Source organism: Brassica oleracea, chromosome C7, assembly GCF_000695525.1.
Source record: "Brassica oleracea var. oleracea cultivar TO1000 chromosome C7, BOL, whole genome shotgun sequence".
NCBI classification, from domain to species: domain Eukaryota; kingdom Viridiplantae; phylum Streptophyta; class Magnoliopsida; order Brassicales; family Brassicaceae; genus Brassica; species Brassica oleracea.
In genome coordinates, this window is record NC_027754.1 from 43,874,386 (window position 1) to 43,889,198 (window position 14,813).

The following is a 14,813-nucleotide window of genomic DNA, read 5'->3' on the forward strand; positions in this document are numbered from 1 at the left end:
AAATAATATATTTTTTAATAAATGTGAAAAATTTAAAACATGCATTTTTCTAAAACAGAGGGAGTAATGAATAGTAGTCTTACATTTTATTTATTTTTTGAGAGAAGGTAGTATTACATTTTTTGTGACTTTCAAAAGAAAACAGAGTTTCCAGGTCGTTAGATTAACAATCACAGAAAGAAATTGAAATAACCTTTAGAAAATAGAGCATCAGCAGCAGTGAATCTCTCCTTACCAATAAAAATTTAAAAAGGAAAAAAGAAGAAAAAGAGAATACAAATGAGGGAGTATCTTCCATTTATTGCATGTGTTAGATTTCTGTAATGACTAATGACGTGGTGCTTTTCCTTTACACTCGGAAACCTTTCACCATGTTCATAAAACTGACAAAAAGAAAGAAGTAAGTTGCAAAAGAAAAAAAGAAGTTAACTAAATTTGTCCCAAGTTGGAACTCTTCACAAAATTTCTTAGATTATTTCGTTTTTAAATGTATGAGTTTAAAATAGCTACTAATCTTCAGTGTTGACAAAAAAAAACTACTAATCTTCAGTGGTTAGATCATCAGCATCAACGTCTTTAGTGGACGTCCTTAGTGTTTTGGGCTTAAAAAAATAATCAAAAAACCCAAAAATCAAAACAACGGAGGTTAACTTAGATATGTTCGATGGACGTCCTTAATGGCACGTGTCGCGGTTTGAGAAGGGTCGGAGACGGTTAGGGCAAAACACGACATTCTTCAACACACCTGAACTCTTCCTCTCCCGATCCTCTCTCGACGGCGATTGATTTGGCGATAGGGTTCGTCGCACATCTCTCTCCAATCACGGCGACTTCTCTCAGAATCTCTCCATAATATCTCCCCAGTCTCTCCCCAATCTCTGTCCAGCTTCGATATCATCGGATTCTCTGTAGATTCATTTGAAGAAGGTATGTTTCTTCTTTGTTAGGATCCCGAATTCGAATCTGTGTTGTGTTTAATCCTTAAATCGAATCTGTTTATAGTTTATATCTGAATCGAAATCTGGGTTTAGTTTAGACCAACAATCGAATCTGCATGTTAGATTAAATCAGTCCTGATTTCGTTTAGTACCTCCTCTGAACCTAACCGTCTGTTGTTTGGATGATTGGGTTTTGTTTTCGTGTTGTATCTCCTCTGAATCTGTGTTGTGAACAAAGAATCGTCAATATAGTATCGAATGTGTGTTTAGTTGCTATAGTTTCTTGAGAAACAAAGAATCGTCAATATGAAGTATCGGCAACAAAATGACCTCAATCACTAAGATTCTGGTAACCAGAGACTAATCCACCATAAACATCTAAGATGAACAAATCAACAATACTGCTGCCAAATTTTATTTCCATGAGAGAAGATTAATATACCGTCAAATTTACCAAATACTTAAAACAGAACTGTTGAAGAATTATAGCAACCAGCTTATAAAAAAGCCAACCGTTGAAACGCAAATTTCACCATTGAATCTCAAACCTACAGTGACGAAAATTTTCACAAAATATCGTCAGATCGGGATCAGTCTAAGCTCACAAAATCTTATCCTGACAAACACAAATGAATATGACTCTTTTTTTTGTCTTATATCATAAACTACACAAATTAGATTAAAATATTTTATACAGTGCTTCACTAACTTTTAAAACACAATACTAATTTTATGGATAAATATCATTGGCCCAAAATCTGAATATGTGAGTGTGTAATTAGAACATCAAAATAGTCACTTTAATTTTTTTGAAGTGGACACTTCGATCTTCTATATAAACGTCTTAATTTCACAACTATTAAGCATGATCAAACACATATTGGTTTGGAATTGATTCATGTTCCTGACTTGGCCCGATCCTCCTGTGTTATTGGATTTTGAGCTTGTCTCAATAATACGAGTATGGTAATGGATATATTTAACAAGCTTACAAAATATTAAATATGTTCAAATAATTATATTTTTAACCCATGAATTAATCAAATACGTTCAATTGTTCACAACAAAAACATTTTAAACATATGATTGTTTCATAACTTTAAAAAGATAGGTGAGTGTTATCTTGACAAAGAAAGATAGGTGAATGCTGATCCATAAGTTATGATCTATGTCGATCTTTTACCGCCGAATTGGATATCTGAACCATTTTAAGTAGAGTAGGTGTTGTTGACAAAAAAAACTTTAAAATGTTACCTGAAAATAATTATTATCTCCAATGACAAATGGTTAAGAAAGAGCAATCCATCTAAACGTAAATAATTCTCTAAAAATAGCAATGGATTCAAACTTGCATATGATATAATTTAAACAGTAACGATCGAAGACCGTATTTTAATAATATGAAATGTATTGAAACCAAAAAATAAATTATAAAACTGAAATAAGCATACAAGCACATGGGAGCGGTGATTGGTTTCTGACACCGGCTCGGTATTACAATAAATGCGTGGTATTTCAAGGATGTAAAGAAAATTTAAAAAATGTAATGCTACAAAGTCAATAATACGGTAGTCAAAGAACAATAATGATGTTGCCGGCTTCAGACGCGTTTCCACCTTGACTTCCTTACCAAGGAAGCGAGCATCTACATCGAAGATTCAATGCCAAGGTTTACACCATTTCTAAAAAAAAAAATATAATATTTTCATTTTTATGAATTCACTTTTTGCAGATTTACTGGGATGAACTCGGTTTATCACTGTAATGCAAACTTTACCGCGATTGGTCCGCTTATTTTTTTTTATTTTTTTTTTTTTAAATCAAACAAAAAAATAAATAAAAAATAATAAAAAATTATAAACTTGAATACCAAGAGGGGGTCCGGTTCACTGATAGGGATGCTCTACAAAGAAAAGAGAAAAGTTTTTTTGAAAATAAGAAAAGAGAAAAGTTCCGTTAGGGTTTGTCAAAGTTATATATAAATATAATAGATGGAGGCTCTCTGTTAGTTACGGCGAAAACAGTCTCTGTAAAAGGTGAAAGTTGAGACAGAGGGGAGTAAAAGTAGGGCTATAGGGAATTAAACACAAAAATGTAATTTCGTGGAAGATACTCTCTTCATTCCAAAAAAATCCATCTTTTAGAAAAAAAATTGTTTCAAAAGATACATATTTTATATTTTTAAAATATAAATTAATTTCAAATTGTAAACTTCAAAATACATAATTGTGTTTATTAAAATTTTATTGGTTAAAAATTACGAAGAATAATTGATTACGGTAAATAATGCATTGATAACTAAAAAATAATATATTTTTTAATAAATGTGAAAAATTTAAAACATGCATTTTTCTAAAACAGAGGGAGTAATGAATAGTAGTCTTACATTTTATTTATTTTTTGAGAGAAGGTAGTATTACATTTTTTGTGACTTTCAAAAGAAAACAGAGTTTCCAGGTCGTTAGATTAACAATCACAGAAAGAAATTGAAATAACCTTTAGAAAATAGAGCATCAGCAGCAGTGAATCTCTCCTTACCAATAAAAATTTAAAAAGGAAAAAAGAAGAAAAAGAGAATACAAATGAGGGAGTATCTTCCATTTATTGCATGTGTTAGATTTCTGTAATGACTAATGACGTGGTGCTTTTCCTTTACACTCGGAAACCTTTCACCATGTTCATAAAACTGACAAAAAGAAAGAAGTAAGTTGCAAAAGAAAAAAAGAAGTTAACTAAATTTGTCCCAAGTTGGAACTCTTCACAAAATTTCTTAGATTATTTCGTTTTTAAATGTATGAGTTTAAAATAGCTACTAATCTTCAGTGTTGACAAAAAAAAACTACTAATCTTCAGTGGTTAGATCATCAGCATCAACGTCTTTAGTGGACGTCCTTAGTGTTTTGGGCTTAAAAAATAAATCAAAAAGCCCAAAAATCAAAACAACGGAGGTTAACTTAGATCTGTTCGATGGGCGTCCTTAGTGGCACGTGTCGCGGTTTGAGAAGGGTCGGAGACGGTTAGGGCAAAACACGACATTCTTCAACACACCTGAACTCTTCCTCTCCCGATCCTCTCTCGACGGCGATTGATTTGGCGATAGGGTTCGTCGCACATCTCTCTCCAATCACGGCGACTTCTCTCAGAATCTCTCCATAATATCTCCCCAGTCTCTCCCCAATCTCTGTCCAGCTTCGATATCATCGGATTCTCTGTAGATTCATTTGAAGAAGGTATGTTTCTTCTTCGTTAGGATCCCGAATTCGAATCTGTGTTGTGTTTAATCCTTAAATCGAATCTGTTTATAGTTTATATCTGAATCGAAATCTGGGTTTAGTTTAGACCAACAATCGAATCTGCATGTTAGATTAAATCAGTCCTGATTTCGTTTAGTACCTCCTCTGAACCTAACCGTCTGTTGTTTGGATGATTGGGTTTTGTTTTCGTGTTGTATCTCCTCTGAATCTGTGTTGTGAACAAAGAATCGTCAATATAGTATCGAATGTGTGTTTAGTTGCTATAGTTTCTTGAGAAACAAAGAATCGTCAATATGAAGTATCGAATGTGGGTTAAGTTGAATGTTCCTTTGCATTGTTTTACTTGCTATAGTTTCGTTGATAGATTGTGATGCTATGGTTTCTTGTGTGCCATTAAAGAACGATGCTAGCATTTATTGCCTACTCTTGTTGCTTCTCATCAAACTTGATAGGTTGTACTTGTCTCAAAACAATATTCTAGGTCAGTTAGGAAGTATGTATTATATTTCTGATAAAAACATTAACGAAACTTGATAGTTTTGTGGTTTTATTAGGAAGTAACTTTTAAAATATCGTGGTCTGCTTGTAGTGTAGTTAACGAAACTTGATTTTGACATTGTAAACTAGAGTTAATAGCTATGTACTTGTAGTTTTGTAATAAGTGTTGATTAGACTTAGGTAGATAATGGTTAGGTGTTATGGAGTTATTACCTGGTTATGTTTGTCCTATTTAATCAGATAGAATATGGTTGGACCAAGCTCAGATCGAAGCTGGACCAAGCTCAGATTGAAGCCGCGCGCCATCAGTACCCTCCGCAGCCTGAAGTGGAGTTTGGCTTCCCCAAGGAGTGCTACTGTGGTGGAGAGCCACTTCTTACACAAGAACTGACCCGGGGAGAAGGTTCTACACCTGCAAGAACAAACAGGACGGAGATTGCCATGTCTACAAGTGGTGGGACTTCGCGGCTACAGAGGAGATCAAAGCCATTGGTGCACAAGTGACCCTCCTCACTGATAAGCTAGATTCCCTTTCATTCGTCGGTTACGAGGAGACCGAGCTGCGGGAGTTAAAGGAAGTTCAATTTGATATGGAGCAGAAATTGGTTAGGTTGGAGAGATTACGAGGAGACCGAGCTGTGGGAGTTAAAGGAAGTTCAATTTGATATGGAGCAGAAATTGGTTAGGTTGGAGAGCATTGTCTGTGACTTAGGTAGAAAGAAATCTAGATTTGGTAATGGGTTTGAACTAGTTGTAGGTGTTCTGGTTGTTGTGTTAGTGATAATAGCCTTCGGAGTAGCTGCTCGTATGTAGGTTTATATGTCTTGTGTTTATTGAAAATGTATGATTATCCTTGTGTTTTGTTAAATCTTGTTCAATTCTCAAAAATCTGTCAAAGTTATGGGATAAAGAGAAAATAGGAAATGTTATGAGAGCATGTATCATACTCCATAATATGATTGTCGAAGATGAACGGGCAGCATTCACTCAGTATAACAAATTTGAGTTTCAACCAAGAGAAGTTCCGGATACATTTACCGTCAACATGCCTTCGAATATCGGTGAAAATGTCGGCACTACAATGGATCGTCGAACGAGGCTTCGGAATAGACAAATCCATGAAAACTTAAAAGACGATTTGATTGAAAATATATGGGCTAAATTTGAACATCTTCCGAATAATATGTAATTTTAAGTTTCTATGAATAAATTGTGTGTGTTTTAATTTCTGAACTTTGTATTTTTTTTTACTAATAAAATGTTTGTAATTTTAAAAACTAGTTTAAGAAAAATTTATAAACCTAAGGACCTATCAAAAGTCCCACCCATAATAACATTTTAACAAAAGTCCTTAACCAAAGTCCTAAACTACATAAACTAATTAAATACTCTAAGGACCATTCTAAAAGTACTATTGATGCACTTGCTCTTATAGGAGTAGTAAAATACTTGACTTCATGTTGTCTCTCTGTGTCATTTAGTGTAGTCTTTTTAGACCACTAAAATGAGTAGACATCGTTTCAAACAATACGTACTCCAGTCATAATGATAGTGTAATTTGACTGGAAGTTTTGTAAAAGTGGAACGATGTGATTTCGTCGATGAATCACCCATATAGTTAAAAGTCAAAATTACGGCAGTAGAATAATCCTCGTTGCTTACATATCTTGATAAAATCAATCCAATCCTTTTTTGTTTCAACAATAGTGTATAAACACATTTTCTTCATACTAAAAACAAAAACAAAAACAATATTTATGTCTGTGGAGTGAATATGTGTAGGAGACCTTAGCACGGACAGGGCCGGCTTGCCAGGGGGACAAACGGTGCAACTGGGTCAAAGCCCGTGTCTCCCCGTATAATAATAATTAAGGAGTCTAGTTTAAAAAAAAATATTTTTATATATAAAAAATTATAAATATAATAAATAAAATTGAAAAGGGTCCAAAATTATTTGATATGTATATAATTTTATTTTCATTACAAAATATGTAAAATATTACTAATTAAATTTTAAAAATATTTTAAGTATTATCTGCATATAAATTTTAGAGAGTAATTTTTTTTTTCGCCCTAGGCCCCGGCTGAGCACGGATGAAGCTGCATGAGATTTATCTAACGAGGAAAATGTAAAGAGAGGATAAACCTGTCTGCGAACTCTACCCACTGTCTCCAAAGTCCATCCCTGTTCCTTTTTTGGAATCTTCTTATGTTATTACACTTCTTTTCATATGACATGTGACCTCTCCTTCTTTTATTTTCCTCATTTTTTTCCTTTTAAATCAGTTACTTTTTTTTTCTTTCTTAATGTTTAAATCAAGAAAATAAAAAATATATTTGATTCTAAAAACAAATGTTTTTTTGGAATGGTTAACTAGTTGTTGTGGAAGCATCATTAGGTCGATGGGCATAGAAGATTCAATTGTGTATTTGACTTTTTTCTTCTAAAAGTTGTTTCGTGAAGCTATTGATGTTTGATGAGTTATCTTCACTCACATCATCTGATGTGTTTACCTTTGGATAAAAATATTATTTCGGGGTTTTCAACGGTAGATGTTATCTTTGTAGGTGTTGGAAAGAAGTTAATTATGATGTAATTAACTGGAACTAAAGGAAGTGTGCTGAAAATAAGTAAGATCCTCGTTTTTATAAAAATAATTAAGAAAGACTAACCAAAAAATTACGTACATGTAACTGGAAATGTGATAATGTTTAAGTATGATGTTAAGCAGGTGACTCTTGAGAGTCAATTAGGGCACTGTACAAGATTGATTCAAATGGTTACAAACTACAAGTGAACTCTCTTCTGTGTAGTGTATTGAGGGGACCATTAACATATATATACACATATAATATGCGTTTTGTCCTAAGCTTTCGAAACCTTTTTGGTAACCCAAACAATGAAAATATAAAATAAAACAAAAACAATGGTCTTTAAAAAAGAACAAGAACGACAAGAACTAGTGTAATAATTAACTAACGCATAACGAGATTATACTAAAGATAATTGAGTTTAAAAAATTGATGATGATGTGATGTCAAAAAATAATCGGTGAGTATAAATGGAGGATTAAAATTTTAGATAGTGATGATTATTCAATAGTACTTCGAAAAATATGAAAACATATGAAAATAATGTGAAGTTAAAAACCATATAAAAGAACACCATTTCTCGAAGTTTTGATGACTATAAAATCTACATAATAGTAGTTCAACAGGTTGCTGCATGTTTCAGCTTTATATGATCCATATTTTCTAGTTCCAAAGCAAATTATATGACAATATTGAGATCTATAAATTTTGAAACATAGAAATAAAAAACTTTTTGAGTCGAAAGAATAAAAACCTAAAATGCAAAAAAGACTCGCAAAGGGATAAGTATCTTCTGGGCCAGCACATAATTTCTAGGTCACGTCCCTTTCTTTTTCATTGCCTATAGCAAATGAGGACAAGATATGCTAACAAAATCTTCCATAGCATACAAAACATAAGATATCCTAACTTACGGTAAAACGAAACAACGATTCCACGCGAGGCAGATAATATAACCCATAAAACATACACTGACTTTGTGTAAGAAGAGGTAAACTAACACACTTAAAAAGAATAAAGATGATCTCATAAGGGATAATATCGTCTGGAGTGTTAAGTTGACAATCAGACTCGAACAAACATAACCGAATCGGGATAAAACTTAAAAGAATACTCATCTATCAAAAAAAATTATTGTTATCCTAATTTCAAAGTCATAATTCCAAATCTACAATAATTCTCTATAGAAATGAAAAATTTCCAAAAAATAACCGTTTTTCTAAATATTATTGAAAAATGCAACCTATTGATGAATTTTTTTCAAAGAATATTCATCTATCAAAACGAATTCTTGTTATTCTTATTTCTAAGTCACAATCCCAAATCTACAATAGTTCTCAATAAAAATGAAAATTTTCCAAAAATTGGAGGCATTTTAAAAATTATTTAAAAAATGGAACCTATCGATGAATTTTTTTGAAAGAATACTCATCTATTAAAAAAAATTTCTGTTATACTAATTTCTAAGTCACAATCCAAAATCTACAATAGTTCTCTAAAGAAATAAAAACTTTCCAAAAATAGCAGCTTTCGGAAAAATTATTGAAAAATGCAACGTTTTGGTGAAAAAATCTGAAAGAATGCTTATACTCCCTCCGTTTTTTAATATTAGTCGTTTTAGAATTGTGCACGTAGATTAAGAAATCATTGATTTTTTAAATTTTCTAAACAAAAACATCATTAATTATTTACCTAACCACAAATCAACAAATAATAAAATAGAAGATATATTATCATTGGTCATATAACATTAAGTGTTAATAAATTTTACATAGAAAACCAAAAACGTCATATAATTTGGAACATAAAAATTTATCTAAAACGACTTATATAAAAAACAGAGGGAGTCTATCAAAAAAAATTATAGTTATCATAATTTCTAATACACAATCCCAAATCTACAATAGTTCTTTATAAAAATGAAAACTTCCGAAAAATAAGAGGTTTTTCAAAAATTATTTAAAAAATGTAACCTATTGAAGAAAAAATCTGAATGAATACTCATCTATTAACAAAAAATCTTGTTATACTATTCTCTAAGTCACAATCCCAAATCTACAATAGTCCTCTATAAAAATGTAAATTTTCCAAAAATAGCAGCTTTCGTAAAAATTATTGAAAAAATACAACTTTTTGATTAAAAAATATGAAAGAATACTTATACATTAACAAAAATTCTAGTTATCCTAATTTCTAATACACAATCCCAAATCTACAATAGTTCTCTATAAAAACGAAAACTTTCGAAAAAGAGGAGGTTTTTCTAATACACAATCCGAAAAAGAGGAGGTTTTTCTAATACTATTCTCAAAGTCTTAATTTCTAATACACAATCTCAAATCTACAATAGTTCTCTATATAAACGAAAACTTCCAAAAAAGAAGAGGTTTTTCTAATACACAATCCGAAAAATAGGAGGTTTTTCTAATACTATTCTCAAAGTCTTAATTTCTAATACACAATCTCAAATCTACAATAGTTCTCTATATAAACGAAAACTTCCAAAAAAGAAGAGGTTTTTCTAATACACAATCCGAAAAATAGGAGGTTTTTCTAATACTATTCTCAAAGTCTTAATTTCTAATACACAATCCCAAATCTACAATATTTATATATAAAAATAAAAACTTCCAAAAAATAGGAGGTTTTTCAAAAATTATTAAAAAATGCAACCTATTGTTGAAAAAATCTGAATGAATTATCATCTATTAACAAAAATTCTTGTTATACTATTTTCAAAGTCACAATCCCAAATCTACAATAGTCCTCTATAAAAATGAAAACTTTCCAAACATAGCAGCTTTCGTAAAAATTATTGAAAATACAACTTTTTGATTAAAAAATATGAAGAATACTTATATATTAACAAAAATTCTAGTTATCCTAATTTATAATACACAATCCCAAATCTACAACAGTTCTCTATAAAAACGAAAACTTCCGAAAAAGAGGAGGTTTTTCAAAAATTATTAAAAAAATACAGCCTATTGATGAAAAAATCTAAATGAATACTCATCAATTAAAAAAAATTCTTGCTATACTATTCTCTAAGTCACAATCTCAAATCTACAATAGTCCTATATAAAAATGAAAACTTTCCAAAAATAGCAGCTTTCGTAAAAATTATTGAAAAAATAGAAGCTTTCGATGAAAAAATCTGAAAGAATACTTTTATATCAATAAAAATTCTGGTTATCCTAATTTCTAATACACAATCCCAAATCTACAAAAATTCTCTATAAAAATGAAAACTTTAGAAAGATAGGAGGTTTTCCAAAAATTACATAAAAAATGCAACCTACTGATGAAAAAATATGAAAGAATACTAATCTGTTAACAAAAATTCTTGTTATACTATTCTCTGAGTCACAATCCCAAATCTACAGTAATCCTCTATAAAAATGAAAACTTTCCAAAAATAGCAGCTTTCGTAAAAATCATTAAAAAAACAACATTTTGACGAAAAAAACTGAAAGAATACTTTTATATCAACAAAAATTCTAGTTATTCTAATTTCTAATACACAATCTCAAATCTACAATAGTTCTCTATAAAAAAAAACTTCAGAAAAATAGGAGGTTTTTTAAAAAATATTTTAAAAATGCAACCTATTGATGAAAAAATCTAAATGAATACTCATCTATTAACAAAAATTCTTGTTATATTAATCTCTAAGTCACAATCTCAAATCTACAATAGTCCTCTATAAAAATGAAACTTTCCAAAAATAGCAGCTTTCGTAAAATATATTGAAAAATACAACATTTTGATGAAAAAATCTGAAAGAATACTTATATATGAACAAAAATTTTAGTTATCTTGATTTCTAAAACACAATCCCAAATCTACAATATTTCTCTATAAAAATAAAACCTTCCAAAAATAGGAGGTTTTTCAAAAATTATTTAAAAAAATGCAACCTATTGATGAAAAAATTTGAATGAATAATCATCTATTAACAAAAATTCTTGTTATAATATTCTCAAAGTCACAATCCCAAATCTACAATAGTCCTCTATAAAAATGAAAACTTTCTAAAAATAGCAGCTTTCGTAAAAATTATTGAAAAAATACAATTTTTTGATGAAAAAATATGAAAGAATACTTATATATTAACAAAAAATCTAGTTATCCTAATTTCTAATGCACAATCCCAAATCTACAATAGTTCTCTATAAAAACGAAAACTTCTGAAAAATAGGAGGTCCTTCAAAAATTATTTAAAAATGCAACCTATTGATGAAAAAATCTAAATGAATACTCATCTATTAACAAAAATTCTTGCTATACTATTCTTTAAGTCACAATCTCAAATCTTCAATAGTCCTCTATAAAAATGAAAACTTTCCAAAAATAGCAATTTTCGTAAAAAATATTAAAAAAAAACAACCTTTTGATGGAAAAATCTGAAAGAATACTTATATATCAACAAAAATTATAGTTATCCTAATTTCTAATACACAATCCCAAACCTACAATAGTTCTATATAAAAAAAAGAAAACTTCTGAGAAATAGGAGGTTTTTCAAAAATTATTTAAAAAATGTAACCTATTGATGAAATAATCTGAATTAATACACATCTATTAACAAAAATTCTTGTTATACTAGTCTCTAAGTCACAATCCCAAATCTACAATAATCCTCTATAAAAATGAAAACTTTCCAAGAATAGCAGCTTTCGCAAAAATCATTAAAAAAAATTCTAGTTATCCTAATTTCTAATACACAATCCCAAATCTACAATAATCCTCTATAAAAATGAAAACTTTCCAAGAATAGCAGCTTTCGCAAAAATCATTAAAAAAAATTCTAGTTATCCTAATTTCTAATACACAATCCCAAATCTACAATAGTTGTCTATAAAAACGAAAACTTCCAAAAAATGGGAGGTTTTTCAAAAATTATTTAAAAAATGCAACCTATTGATGAAAAAATCTGAATTAATACACATCTATTAAAAAAAATTCTTGTTATACTATTCTGTAAGTCACAATCCCAAATATACAATAGTCCTCTATAAAAATGAAAACTTTCGAAAAATAGCAGCTTTCGTAAAAATTATTAAAAAAAAACAACCATTTGAAGAAAAAATCTGAAAGAATACTTATATATCAACAAAAATTCTAGTTATCCTAATTTCTAGTACACAATCCCAAATCTACAATAGTTCTCTATAAAAACGAAAACTTCCGAAAAATAGGAGGTTTTTCAAAAAATATTTAAAAATGCAACCTATTGATGAAAAAATCTGAAAGAATACCCATCTATTAACAAAAATTTTTGTTATACTATTCTCTAAGTCACAATCCCAAATCTACAGTTGTCCTCTATAAAAATGAAAAATTTCCAAAAATAGCAGCTTTCGTAAAAATCATTAAAAAACAATCTTTTGATGAAAAAATCTGAAAGAATACTTATATATCAACAAAAAATTCTAGTTATCCTAATTTCTAATACACAATCCCAAATGTACAATAGTTGTCTATAAAAACGAAAACTTCCGAAAAATATGAGGTTTTTCAAAAATTATTTAAAAAATGCAACCTATTGATGAAAAAATATGAATGAATACTCATTTATTAACAAAAATTCTTGTTATACTATTCTCTGAGTCATAATCCCAAATCTACAATAGTCCGCTATAAAAATGAAAACTTTCCAAAAATAACAGCTTTAATAAAAATCATTAAAAAAACAACCTTTTGATGAAAAAATCTGAAAGAATACTTATATATCAACAAAAAATTCTAGTTATCCTAATTTCTAATACACAATCCCAAATCTACTATAGTTCTATATATAAAAATGAAAACTTCCGAAAAATATGAGGTTCTTCAAAATTTACTTAAAAAATGCAACCTTTTGATGAAAATATCTGAAAGAATACTCATCTATTAACAAAAATTCTTGTTATAATATTCTCTAAGTTACAATCCCAAATCTACAATAGTTCTCTATAAAAATAAAAACTTTCCAAAAATAGCAGCTTTTGTAAAAATCATTAAAAACAACAACCTTTTGATGAGAAAAATCTGAAAGAATACTTCAATATCAACAAAAATTCTAGTTATCCTAATTTCTAATACACAATCCCAAATCTACAATAATTCTCTATAAAAACGAAAACTTCCGAAAAATAGGAGGTTTTTTCAAAAATTATTTAAAAAATGCAACCTATTGATAAAAAAATCTGAATTAATACACATCTATTAACAAAAATTCTTGTTATACTATTCTCTGAGTCATAATCCCAAATCTACAATAGTCCGCTATAAAAATGAAAACTCAGCTTTTGTAAAAATCATTAAAAAAACAACCTTTTGATGAAAAAAATCTGAAAGAATGCTTTTATATCAACAAAAAATTCTAGTTATCCTAATATCTAATACACAATCCCAAATCTACAATAGTTCTCTATAAAAACGAAAACTTCCGAAAAATAGGAGGTTTTTCAAAAATTATTTAAAAAATACATCCTATTGATGAAAAATTCTGAATGAATACTCATCTATTAACAAAAATTCTTGTTATACTATTCTCTGAGTCACAATCTCAAATCAACAATTGTCCTCTATAAAAATGAAAACTTTCCAAAAATAGCAGCTTTCGTAAAAATTATTTAAAAAAAACAACCTTTTGATGAAAAAATATGAAAGAATACTTACATATCAACAAAACTTCTAGTTATCCTAATTTTTAACACACAATCCCAAATCTACAATAGTTCTATATAAAAACGAAAACTTTCAAAAAATAGGAGGTTTTTCAAAAATTATTTAAAAATGCAACATTTTGATGAAAAAATCTGAAAGAATATTCATCTATTAACAAAACTTCTTGTTATACTATTCTCTAAGTCACAAACCCAAATCTACAGTAGTTCTCTATAAAAATGAAAACTTTCCAAAAATAGCAGTTTTTGTAAAAATCATTAAAAAAAACCACCTTTTGATAAAAAAATCTGAAAGAATACTTCTATATCAACAAAAAATTCTAGTTATCCTAATTTCTAATACACAATCTCAAATCTACAGTATTTCTCTATAAAAACGAAAACTTCCGAAAAATAGGAGGTTTTTCAAAAATTATTTAAAAATGCAACCTTTTGATGAAAAAATCTGAAAGAATACTCATTTATTAACAAAAATTCTTCTTATACTATTCTCTAAGTCATAATCCCAAATTTACGGTAGTTTTCTATAAAAATGAAAACTTTCCAAAAATAGCAGCTTTCGTAAAATTTATTAAAAAAATACAACTTTTTGATGAAAAAATCAGAAAGAATACTTACATATCAACAAAAATTCTAGTTATCCTAATTTCTAAGACACAATCCCAAATCTACAATAGTTCGATATAAAAATGAAAACTTCCTAAAAATTGGAGGTCTTTCAAAAATTATTTAAAAATGCAACCTATTGATGAAAAAATCTGAAAAAATACTCATCTATTAACAAAAATTCTTGTTATACTATTCTCTAAGTCACAATCCCAAATCTACGGTAGTTTTCTATAAAAATGAAAACTTTC

At 29.0% G+C, this 14,813-nt stretch overlaps 1 pseudogene; it reads left to right on the top strand.

Moving 5' to 3' along the window:
* The first annotated feature begins 4,909 nt into the window (after positions 1-4,909).
* Positions 4,910-5,503, top strand: LOC106303390 (annotated as a pseudogene).
* Positions 5,504-14,813: the final 9,310 nt, after the last annotated feature.